Source organism: Ceratotherium simum, chromosome 3 (genome assembly GCF_057802395.1).
Source record: "Ceratotherium simum simum isolate JZ-2026a chromosome 3, ASM5780239v1, whole genome shotgun sequence".
In the NCBI taxonomy this organism is placed as follows: Eukaryota; Metazoa; Chordata; class Mammalia; order Perissodactyla; family Rhinocerotidae; genus Ceratotherium; species Ceratotherium simum.
In genome coordinates this window covers 76,572,896-76,582,854 of record NC_141902.1, presented here as the reverse complement: position 1 = coordinate 76,582,854, position 9,959 = coordinate 76,572,896, and positions in this window count along the sequence as shown.

Sequence of the window (9,959 nt, the reverse complement as noted above, 5' to 3'; positions counted from 1 at the left end):
CAGGCCTTGGTGGATATCTTTGGATTTTGGAGGAGTACATTTAGGAATACTGCTATCACGCATATGCTGGGCAACTTGGAAGGCTGAGAGTTTTAAGTTAGATTCAGAACAGTAGAGGGCTTTGCAGCAGATCTAAGCTGTGGTGCAAGTTTCCATGATACACAGGCCACATTACCTGGCAAATTTAATGGTATTGGAGGTACTCATGGTAAACCAGATCTCTGTGTGTTTTATCTGACAAACTCCAATAGGAGAGTCAGAGTGCAATCCCTTAGGGTTTTGGAGCAAGGATAGCCCTCTACACCATTTCATAAACAACTTGTGGACTATAGGAGACACTGAACTCTGACCCTGTGGTTGTGCAATCAGAACTGACTATAATGACTTAGGTATTATCAGTTTCTTCAAGTCTTTATGTGATGTAGATATACAGCAGACCAGCAAAGGGTCAATTAGACCTAAAGCTATATCTGCTGTCTGGATATTTGGGGTCTTCAAGGCAGCAGGTAAGCAAAGACATGATATACTACACTGGTGGGGCTAATGGCCCCTGATTATTACGAGAAGCTAGTGTTGCTGCTCCATATGGGGGAAAGTAGGATTACAGAGCTCAGATAACTCCCTCTGGATTCTTTTGAGCTTCCACTCCTAGTGGTAACAATAAAGGGCAATTGAAGCAGCCACCATTCTTAGGACAGAGTAAAAGTGCTCAGACCACTCAGTGATGAGAATCTGGGTCATTCCACCAGACAAGCCACCTAGACAAGCTGAAGACCTGGCCAAGCTGAAGGGAATATGGACTAGACAGGTCTATCTCTAGTTCTCCTGACACCTTGAAGTGCGAGAATGGCAGTATGGATTTCCTATAGGTCATGAGTGGGTCTGAGCAGGATCTTGACTCTGTCAGACATTCTACCCCATATGCTCTTGGCCACCTTGAGTTTGTTTACAGCTGCAATGGACAATTATGGCACGTTACCAGCTCCTACGCCAAGTACCAGCCTTTCTCATTTTCACATTGAGGACTTTCTTGAACACTCAGGGGCTGATCAGCCTAATCACCGGGCAGCTTAGATAGGCCACAGTTTTAATGTCCCTGGGATGATGCTAAAGTGGTATAAGATGATGGATAAATATCCCAGCTTCCTCAGTGGGACATTATGAAACCCATTCTGCACAATACCTCAAGTGGGTCCCTAGAAGAAATAAGCTTAGTTGCCCACAACAGTAACCTGCTCACTAACTCTTTCTTCACTGTCTCTGTCCCCCGTCTACTTCTGTTGCTCTCACTTGTGCATCCTGGGGTCACCTACCAAATAAATTACCACATATAGGTCCTGACTCAGGGTTTGCTTTTGTGAGAACTCGAGGTAAGACAAGCAGCATCAGATCAATAAACTGTGGGTAATTTTTTTTCAGTAAATGTATGCAATTGTCATGCTTTTCCTTTTCTGCTTTCAGAATGCTAAGCCAGGACTAGAATTTTCTTTTTCCCTGTGTACTTTGTTTAAGGTCATGAGGCACACTGTGGTTGTTACATCTTACTGCTGCAAAACCTTAACCTCAGTGGGAATATGGTCTAAGAAATAAGAGATCACTGTATGAGCTTAAAACAGTGCTTCACCCCACAGATTAGTAGAGCACAATTTGAGGATGGGCAGGTTCATCTCTCTCTGCTAATCTGTGATTCAAAATGTAGTAATTTTTTTTTTTTTTGCTGACGTCTGTATTCTTTTTCAATTATTACTCCTAGTGAAAGATTTTATTTCTAATTAACATATTCTATTATGGAAGAACAACAGAAACCCAGATTAGCTGAAGATAGAAGAGAGGGTGGGAACATATGACCCATGTACAGTAGACAAGGACTCTCCAAGCTCAGGGTAGAATAAGCTATGTGGATCTAAAGGCACCCTTAAGAGTCACCTGGGTTTCATTCCTTCTTCTTTTAGAATACATGCTTCATTATCTTATTGGGAAATTGACTTCCCCTGCTATCTTATGGTTTCTTTTTCTATCACTTCAGCTTATTTATGACTTTGGCTTTTTGTGGTATTACATACACCAGCCCCTCAACTCATTATGACTTTTGTGTTCAGATAGCCAGAGCTGATGACTCTGTCGCTGAGTCCCAACCTTCAATTTTCAGATGAAGTATATGATTAACCATAGTTGTGTCTGATGTCCACTTCAATCCACCTCAGTTGTGGTAGGAGAATGGTCACACAGGACTAGAGTTTGTCCCTTTTGATCATAAAAAAGTTCTACATTCAGAATTTTATCCTTATGGGAGAACATATTTTTTCAGGGAGAGAGCAATGGCAAATTGGACGGGGAAACTATTCTAAACTATGCCCCTCTGTGCTTTTTTTTTTTTTTTTTTTTTTTTTTTATTGATGTGTTAATGGTTTCTAACATTGTGAAATTTTCGGTTGTACATTTTTGTTTGTCCATCACCATATATATGACTCCCTTCACTACTTGTGCCCACCCCCACCCCCACTGCCCCTGGTAACCACAGTCCAGTTTTCTCTGTCCATGTGTTGGTTTATATTCCACATATGAGTGAGATCATACAGTGTTTGTCTTTCTCTTTCTGGCTTATTTCACTTAACATAATACGCTCCAGGCCCATCCATGTTGTTGCAAATGGGACCATTTTGTCTTTTTTTATGGCTGAGTAGTATTCCATTGTATATATATACCACATTTTCTTAACCCTCTGTGCTTTTTTCCCTATCCTTGCCACATTTCTCAGTGCCCTTGGAGTGAATGACACATCTATGGATGTGTGTGGCTTAGTAACAGTTTCCAGCCTCTCTAGGGGTTGAGACGATTACTACATTCTATATATCAGATATATACTATAAGTCTATCCATGAAAAATGGCGCTTACATGTGATAGGTCTATGAGGCACTCCAGGTTGGTGAAGATGCTCAGAAATTAGCCTGTATTCATGGACTTTTAAAGTCAATTATTTTTGGTTTCGGTTGTTTTGCTCTGGTCCCATTCCACAGTACCAACAAGAAGGTGCCTATACCAAGTGTATAGGCAGCTAGATTCTATAAAACCAGGCTTTCTGGTGAATTACTGAGTTCATTCTTAAAAATTTCAATTAATTTGAATTTATATTTGATTTGAATTAACATGGAGTAAATGAATACTCCATAGTGGTAGGATTTCAGAAGGCACTCAGGACACATGTGAACTAAAACCCAGCACAGAGGGAGACTGATAAATGGCAGACAACCACTTAAAGAAGGTGACCCGAACAGTACAGGGTCAGCTACATTTCCTTTGGTCACACCTGCCTAATCATTTTACCAATTGCCTAGTTTCTTGAAGATGTACTTGGTTCTTCTTATGTCTTTACAACATTCAGCTTATAAATTTCCCCATAGGAATGCTAGAATTTTGACAATTTAATTGAATCTATACATCAATTTAGAGAGAACTGACATCTTTACAACAATGTGTCATCCAATTCCAGACCATGGTATATTCCTCTAATGTTTTGTGTGTTCTTTAATATTTTTAAGTAATGATTTTGAGGTCTCTGTGTAGTTTTCCTGTCCATCTTTCTTCTCTTTCTTTTTTCTGTTTTACTAAAGTATAGTGAACATGGAGTTCACAATTCTGAAGTGTACAACCTGGTTAGTTTTTAGATATCCATGTACATGTATAGTCATCATTTAGAACAAGTTATAGAATATTTTCAGTACCACAGCGGTCACCTTCGTGCTCCCTTCCAATTGATATCCTCCAAAAGGTAACCACTCTTCTGACCTCTATCAGCAGAGATGATGTTGTTTTTGAATTTCATATAAATGGAAGTGGACAGGATATACCCTTTTGAGTATAGCTGTTTTCAATAAGCTTTATATCTGCGATATGCACTCACATTGTTGTGTGTTGCAAAGTTTAATACTTATTACTGTCTTGTGTTTCATATTGTTAATATACATATTTATTTATTCTATTAATGGACATTTCTGTTGTTTCCAGTTTGGGGCTATTATAAATAATGCTACTGTAAATATTATTATACATGTCTTTTGGTAAGTGTAATCGCTTCTACTCCTAAGTATGTACCCCAAAATTGCTGGGCCATATTGTCTACATATCTGTATATCTATCTATCTGTCTATCATCTATCTATCTATCTATCTATCTATCCATCTATCTATCATCTATCGAGTACTGACTATTATAGAGTGTGTATATAGTTGGTATATATAGTCGGTACTGTGTACCTATCACCAAAGTGGTTTACCCTTTTACACTCCCACCAGCAATGTATGAATTTTAGCCATTATGGTGAAAGGATGGTGAAGTATCTGTAAAATTAGTTTACTCGTTTTACATTTTCCTCATTTTATATTGGATTAATAATATTTTTCATAACTCTTTGTAAAAGTTCTTGATACAATTTAGATCTGAGTGTTTTGTTGAATTTACCTTACGGTAAAATCTTATATCTGTATGTCGCTTGCTTTTTAAATTTTCATAATTTGCTTAATAGAAATTCTAGATTTTGATGAAGTAAAATTTATGTTTATTTTTTACAGTCAGTGGTGTTGTGTCCTGCTTTAGAAATTCTCTTCTTCTAAAGTCGTAAAGATATTTTCCAGTGTTTTCTTCTAGAAATCTTACTGTTTTTCCCTTTCACTTTTAGGTCTATGATCCATTCCAAATTAACTTTTGCATTTGGTGTGAGGTAGACATCATTATTTTTTTTTGTTACATATGGTCATCTAGTGGACACGGCATTATTTACCAAAATGACCAACATCACTTCTCCATGAAATTCCACCCATTCCTTTGTTAATTTTCAGCAGTTTTACTATGATGTGATTTAGTGTTTCTTTTTTTCTTCTGTTTTGTTTTTCATCCAGCATGGGATTCAGAGAGTTTCTTGATTATATGACTCAATATATTTGATCTATTTTAGAAATCTGTGGCCAGGATTACTTTGTTTATTCTGTCTATTTCACTATCTCTTTTCTCTCCTGCTAGGATTGCAGTCACATGTATGTTAGAGCTCTTCACCACGCTCTATGTACCTCTGGCATTCTTTTCTGTATTTGTCATATTTATCCTCTTTGACCTTCCATCTGAGTATACTTTTGACATGTTTACCAGCTCATTAATACTTTTTTCTTCCCTGTTCAATCTATTGTTATACTCATCTGAGTTATTAATCTTAGTAATATATTTCTTTTCAAGAATATCCGTTTGCTTTATTTTTTTTTTAATTTTTTGTTTATTGCAGTAACATTGGTTTATAACATTGTAAAAATTTCAGGTGTACATCATTGTACTTCTATTTCTGCATAGATTACATCATGTTCACCACCAAAATACTAATTACAACCCATCACCACACACATGTACCGAATTATTTGCTTTATTTTTATACATTTGTTTGTTAAAACTCTTCATTGTGCCTTCTATTTTGAATATATTAATTACAGTTACTTTAAAGATTGTGTCTGATAATTCTAATTTATAGATAACTTGTAAATCTTTTCCTGTTGTCTGTTTTCCTGGATTTAGTCATTTTGCCCTGTACCTGGTGAATTTTATAATTTTGAATTAAGTGCTTGTTGTTGTGTATAAAAATTTTTGGAGGCTCTAGGGAATGTTATTTTCATCCAGATAGGATTTTATGCTATTCTTTCAGGCATATATACCAGGAGAAGGGCAACCTGATTCAAGCAAGAGTAAGTAGTTTTGAGTCTTAATTTAAGGCTGTTTAAATGTTGGCCTATTTTTGTAGTGCCTTTGTTTCTATGAAATAATCTTTCGGGGTTTTCCATCCAAGTTGTAGAATATTTACCAAACAATCTTCCTCATTGGTGAACCTTAATTTCAATTTTTTTTATCCCCATCACCAGGAAACTCATGAAGGCTTTTCTGAGGTACTTAGCCTCTTAACATCTGCTCATTGATTGAGTTTTTCAGCTCCTCACCTTTGCATAGCTTAGGATTTGACATGACAGCAAAAGTTACACAGAGTGCAGGTCTCACTTGTCTGTGGTCCCTTTTCTCTGCCATCATCGCTCATCAAGATCCAACTGACTAGGTGGCCCTGACACAGCCTCAATGACCAATTCTGAAAATCAACAAATGTGCCAAGGGGAAAACATGGAGGGGAATCTCTAATTCACCTCCATATGTTTTCCTTCTCCACAGGATCCTGGATGCTCAAGTCCTGGATGCCTTCGTTGCCCTCCAGGGTCTACAAACATCTGTGGATTGTTATTGTTTGCTTGCTTGTTTTTGAATTAAAAAAAAATAGCTTTCTTGGCAGAAAGCTTTGTCTAATGAAAATTACTTAATCATTGACAGAATTAGAAGTCTGCTTGTTGCAGTTACTTCTGCATGTTGTTTTGTGAAAGATATTCCAAGAAGATTCTGATGAAACTGGAAAAGGAAGAGCTACTGATATGTAGATTGGTTGCTGGATGTAGCACTGATGAGATCTCCTGATGTTCCTCTTAGGGAGAGGGTAAGTGAACATTTTCCATTTTATGAAGGAAATGTCTATTTTAGGAGAATAAAGGTGTGTATGGATGTTAAACAGCAAAAGGATGGAATTTTGGACACGAAATATTTTTTTTTAACTTGAGAACATTTGGAAATTTTTCAATTTGTACAAATACCTACTGCGAAATCTTGATGAGTATTATTACAAGTAGAAAAACGTCCAGAAACAATGTCTCTGAAGCCCACAACGACTGCTGCTTGTGCCTGAATCAGAAGGTGACTAAGCAGAGGTTTCTGTCCAATATTTTCAGTCTGAATCAAGTCATGCCAAGCAATAGGAGCACTGAGAATTCAAGTGGAGAGCAACCGTGGAGTCCATTATGTAAGGGAGTCCAGTGTCCCACAGCAGCTGGCTTTTTCTCAGTGCATGATTTTGACTGTAGTTCTGGCTGCCACGCTTCCTTTGATTTCTTCCCATTTTCTGAGTTTTACTGGAAACTTAACATCAATTCTGTAAGCTATCGTACACCCTGATAGAAATTCCATAGTGTAAGTCAATTTGAATTTTTTGTTTGATGTTACTAAGAGGGCTTGGCTAGTACAGCGTCAGTGTTTGTAGTGACTACTACAGTGTCACAGGGAAGTATAAAGTGCAAGTTATAGTAGGATGTTCAACATAGGTCCTCAAAGCCAGGACACATAAGTGATGTATAAGAAGTCCATCAAAAGAGACAAACACAGGTCAGAGAATAACAGAAGAAAACAGGCAGTATAAAAAGTTGAACTGACTAAATAGCAAATCTCAGGAAATGAAGATAGGAGGTGCTGGACATCAAAGTGGAGTTACATATTCCCAGGACACACTTGGGCAAGCAATTCCATTCAAAAGGAATGGGGCAGAACAAAAAATAGACACACAACAACAACACAGTATGTCAAGTACGGGTCATGCCATCTTGTTGTTTAGAGTCTAGCAGAGGAAATCAAGCATTCATATAACTATATCACAGAACAAACTGTCCCATTGCATTAAAACAAAAGCATAGATAATCAGCTCAGGATTTCAAAGGAAAAAATGAGATCAATCTGGGTAGTTTGGGAAGAGTATCTTCCAGGAATTGATCCTGAAACTGACCTTGGAGGACTGAAGCTCACATATGGAGGAAAGTAGAGAAAGAAGCATTCTGAGCAGAGGGCACAAGAGGAGCAAATGGGAGAGATGGATGTGCAGGGTGTTTATTGAAAGCAAGTGCTGTAGATCCCACGTGGAGTCAAGGAAAGAACGTAAGGCAGAGTGGGAAATTAAGGTTGGAAAGAATGTCTGAGAGAATCAGACATCAAGGATATTTAATGCCATGCTAATAATTTGAATCTTAACACGTAGCTTGAATGCAGCCCCATAAATATTTGGGGTAAGAAAATGACAATTAAATCTATGTTTTAGAAACTTAACATTTATTTTCATAAAAGGTGTGTTGAAAATCTTGATGGCTTGAGGGAGTGTTAGTTACCTGTCCTGAGGATGTCTCTCTGTCTTTCTCTCTCTCTCGTCTATTACTCTTGACAACAGTACAATGAGATATTTAGAGAATTTCAAAAAATAATATGTTAGGGAAAAGATTCAAAATAGAATTATTGGGAGATCAATTACTGGAGATGCAAAAAGAAAGGAATAAGGAACATTTGTAGCTAATTACCTAAGGAAACTAGAAAAAAATAAACAAATTGGATTACATCAAAGTAAAATGTTTCTGCACAGCAAAAAACACCATCTACCAAACGAAGAGACAACCTACCGATTGAGAGAAGATATTTGCAAATCATTTATCAAATAAGGGGTTAACAGCCAAAATACACAAAGAACTCATATAAATCAATAACAAAACACAAACAACTTGATTTAAAAAAGGCAGGGTATCTGAACACACATTTTTCAAAGATATACAGATGGACAACATGCACATGAAAAGATGTTCAACATCACTGATTATTAAGGAAATGCAAATTAAAACCACAATGAGATATCACCTCACACCCATCAAAATGGCTATTTTTAAAACAACAAGAAATAGCAAGTGTTGGAAAGGATGCAGAGAAAAGGAACTCTTGTATATTACTGGTGGGAATGTAAATCGGTACAGCAACTACTGAAAACAGTATGGAGATTCCTCAAAAAATTAAAAAATAGACTACCATATGATCCAGCTATTCCACCTCTGTGTATTTATTGATAGAACATGAAAGCACTATGGCAAAAAAATATAGGCACCCCTCTATCCATTGCAGCACGATTTTCTTTAGCCAAGACCTGGAAACAACCTAAGTGCCCACTGACAGATGAATGGATAAAGAAGGTGTGAGATATATATAGATAGATAGATAGATAGATAGATAGATAGATAGATAGATAAATACAGATATAGATATAGATATAGATATAGATATAGATATAGATATAGATATAGATATAGTGAAATGCTATGCAGCCATGAAAAAGATGAAATCTTGCCATTTGCCACCACATGGATGGAGCTTGAGGGTATTATGCTGAGCGAAATAAGACAGATAGAGAAAGACAAATATTATATGATTTCACTCCTATGTGGAAGATATAAAACAAATAAACAACAACAACAGACAAACACATAGATAAAGAGAACAGATTGATGTTTACTAATGGGGCAGAATGGTGGGGGGAGGGCAAAATGTGTAAAGGGGGGACATTTGTATGGTCACTGATGGCGACTAGACTTTTGGCTGTGAACACAAGCCAAAACTTGTGTAGCATATACACAAGTTGAAATGTAATGATTTAAACCTGAAATTTATATGATGTTATAAACTAACATCACTTCAATAAATAAAAAGAAAAAGAAACTGGTTTGTGGCAAGAAACCTTTTAAAAATTAGTTTTGTACATGTTAATTTGAGATGACAAAGGACATCCAGTAAGATATGTTCAACTGGGGCTCATATTTGCAATAGATTCTATTCATCTATATACCTCTCTATCTACCTGTCTACATATATGCATGTATGTATGTATGTATGTATGTATGCATATAACTATGTATCTATGTTTCTATACATGTCACAACAAAGCATATTTATGAAATCCTTTGATTATATTAACAATAAAATATTTTAGAAAATCAGAAAACAATCACTCAACATATTTGTTTAATTTCATCTAAACTTAGATATAGAGTTTTTCCAAATACAGAATCATCCTATATTCTCAGTCTTTTTTCACTTAAGAAGAATAATTATCCCTGCCCTCAAGTATTTTTGAATATACGATTTTAATGGCTCCATGCTATTCCTAATTATATCTTGCACATAATTAACTGCTTTGATAGTACCTGCTGTCATCTTCCTCCACCAACCATATTTTGATTATGTGTGATAGTGGAGTTCAACTGATATGAGAGCTCCGAGTAACTTGCAAGTATAGAAATAGTCACTGAAC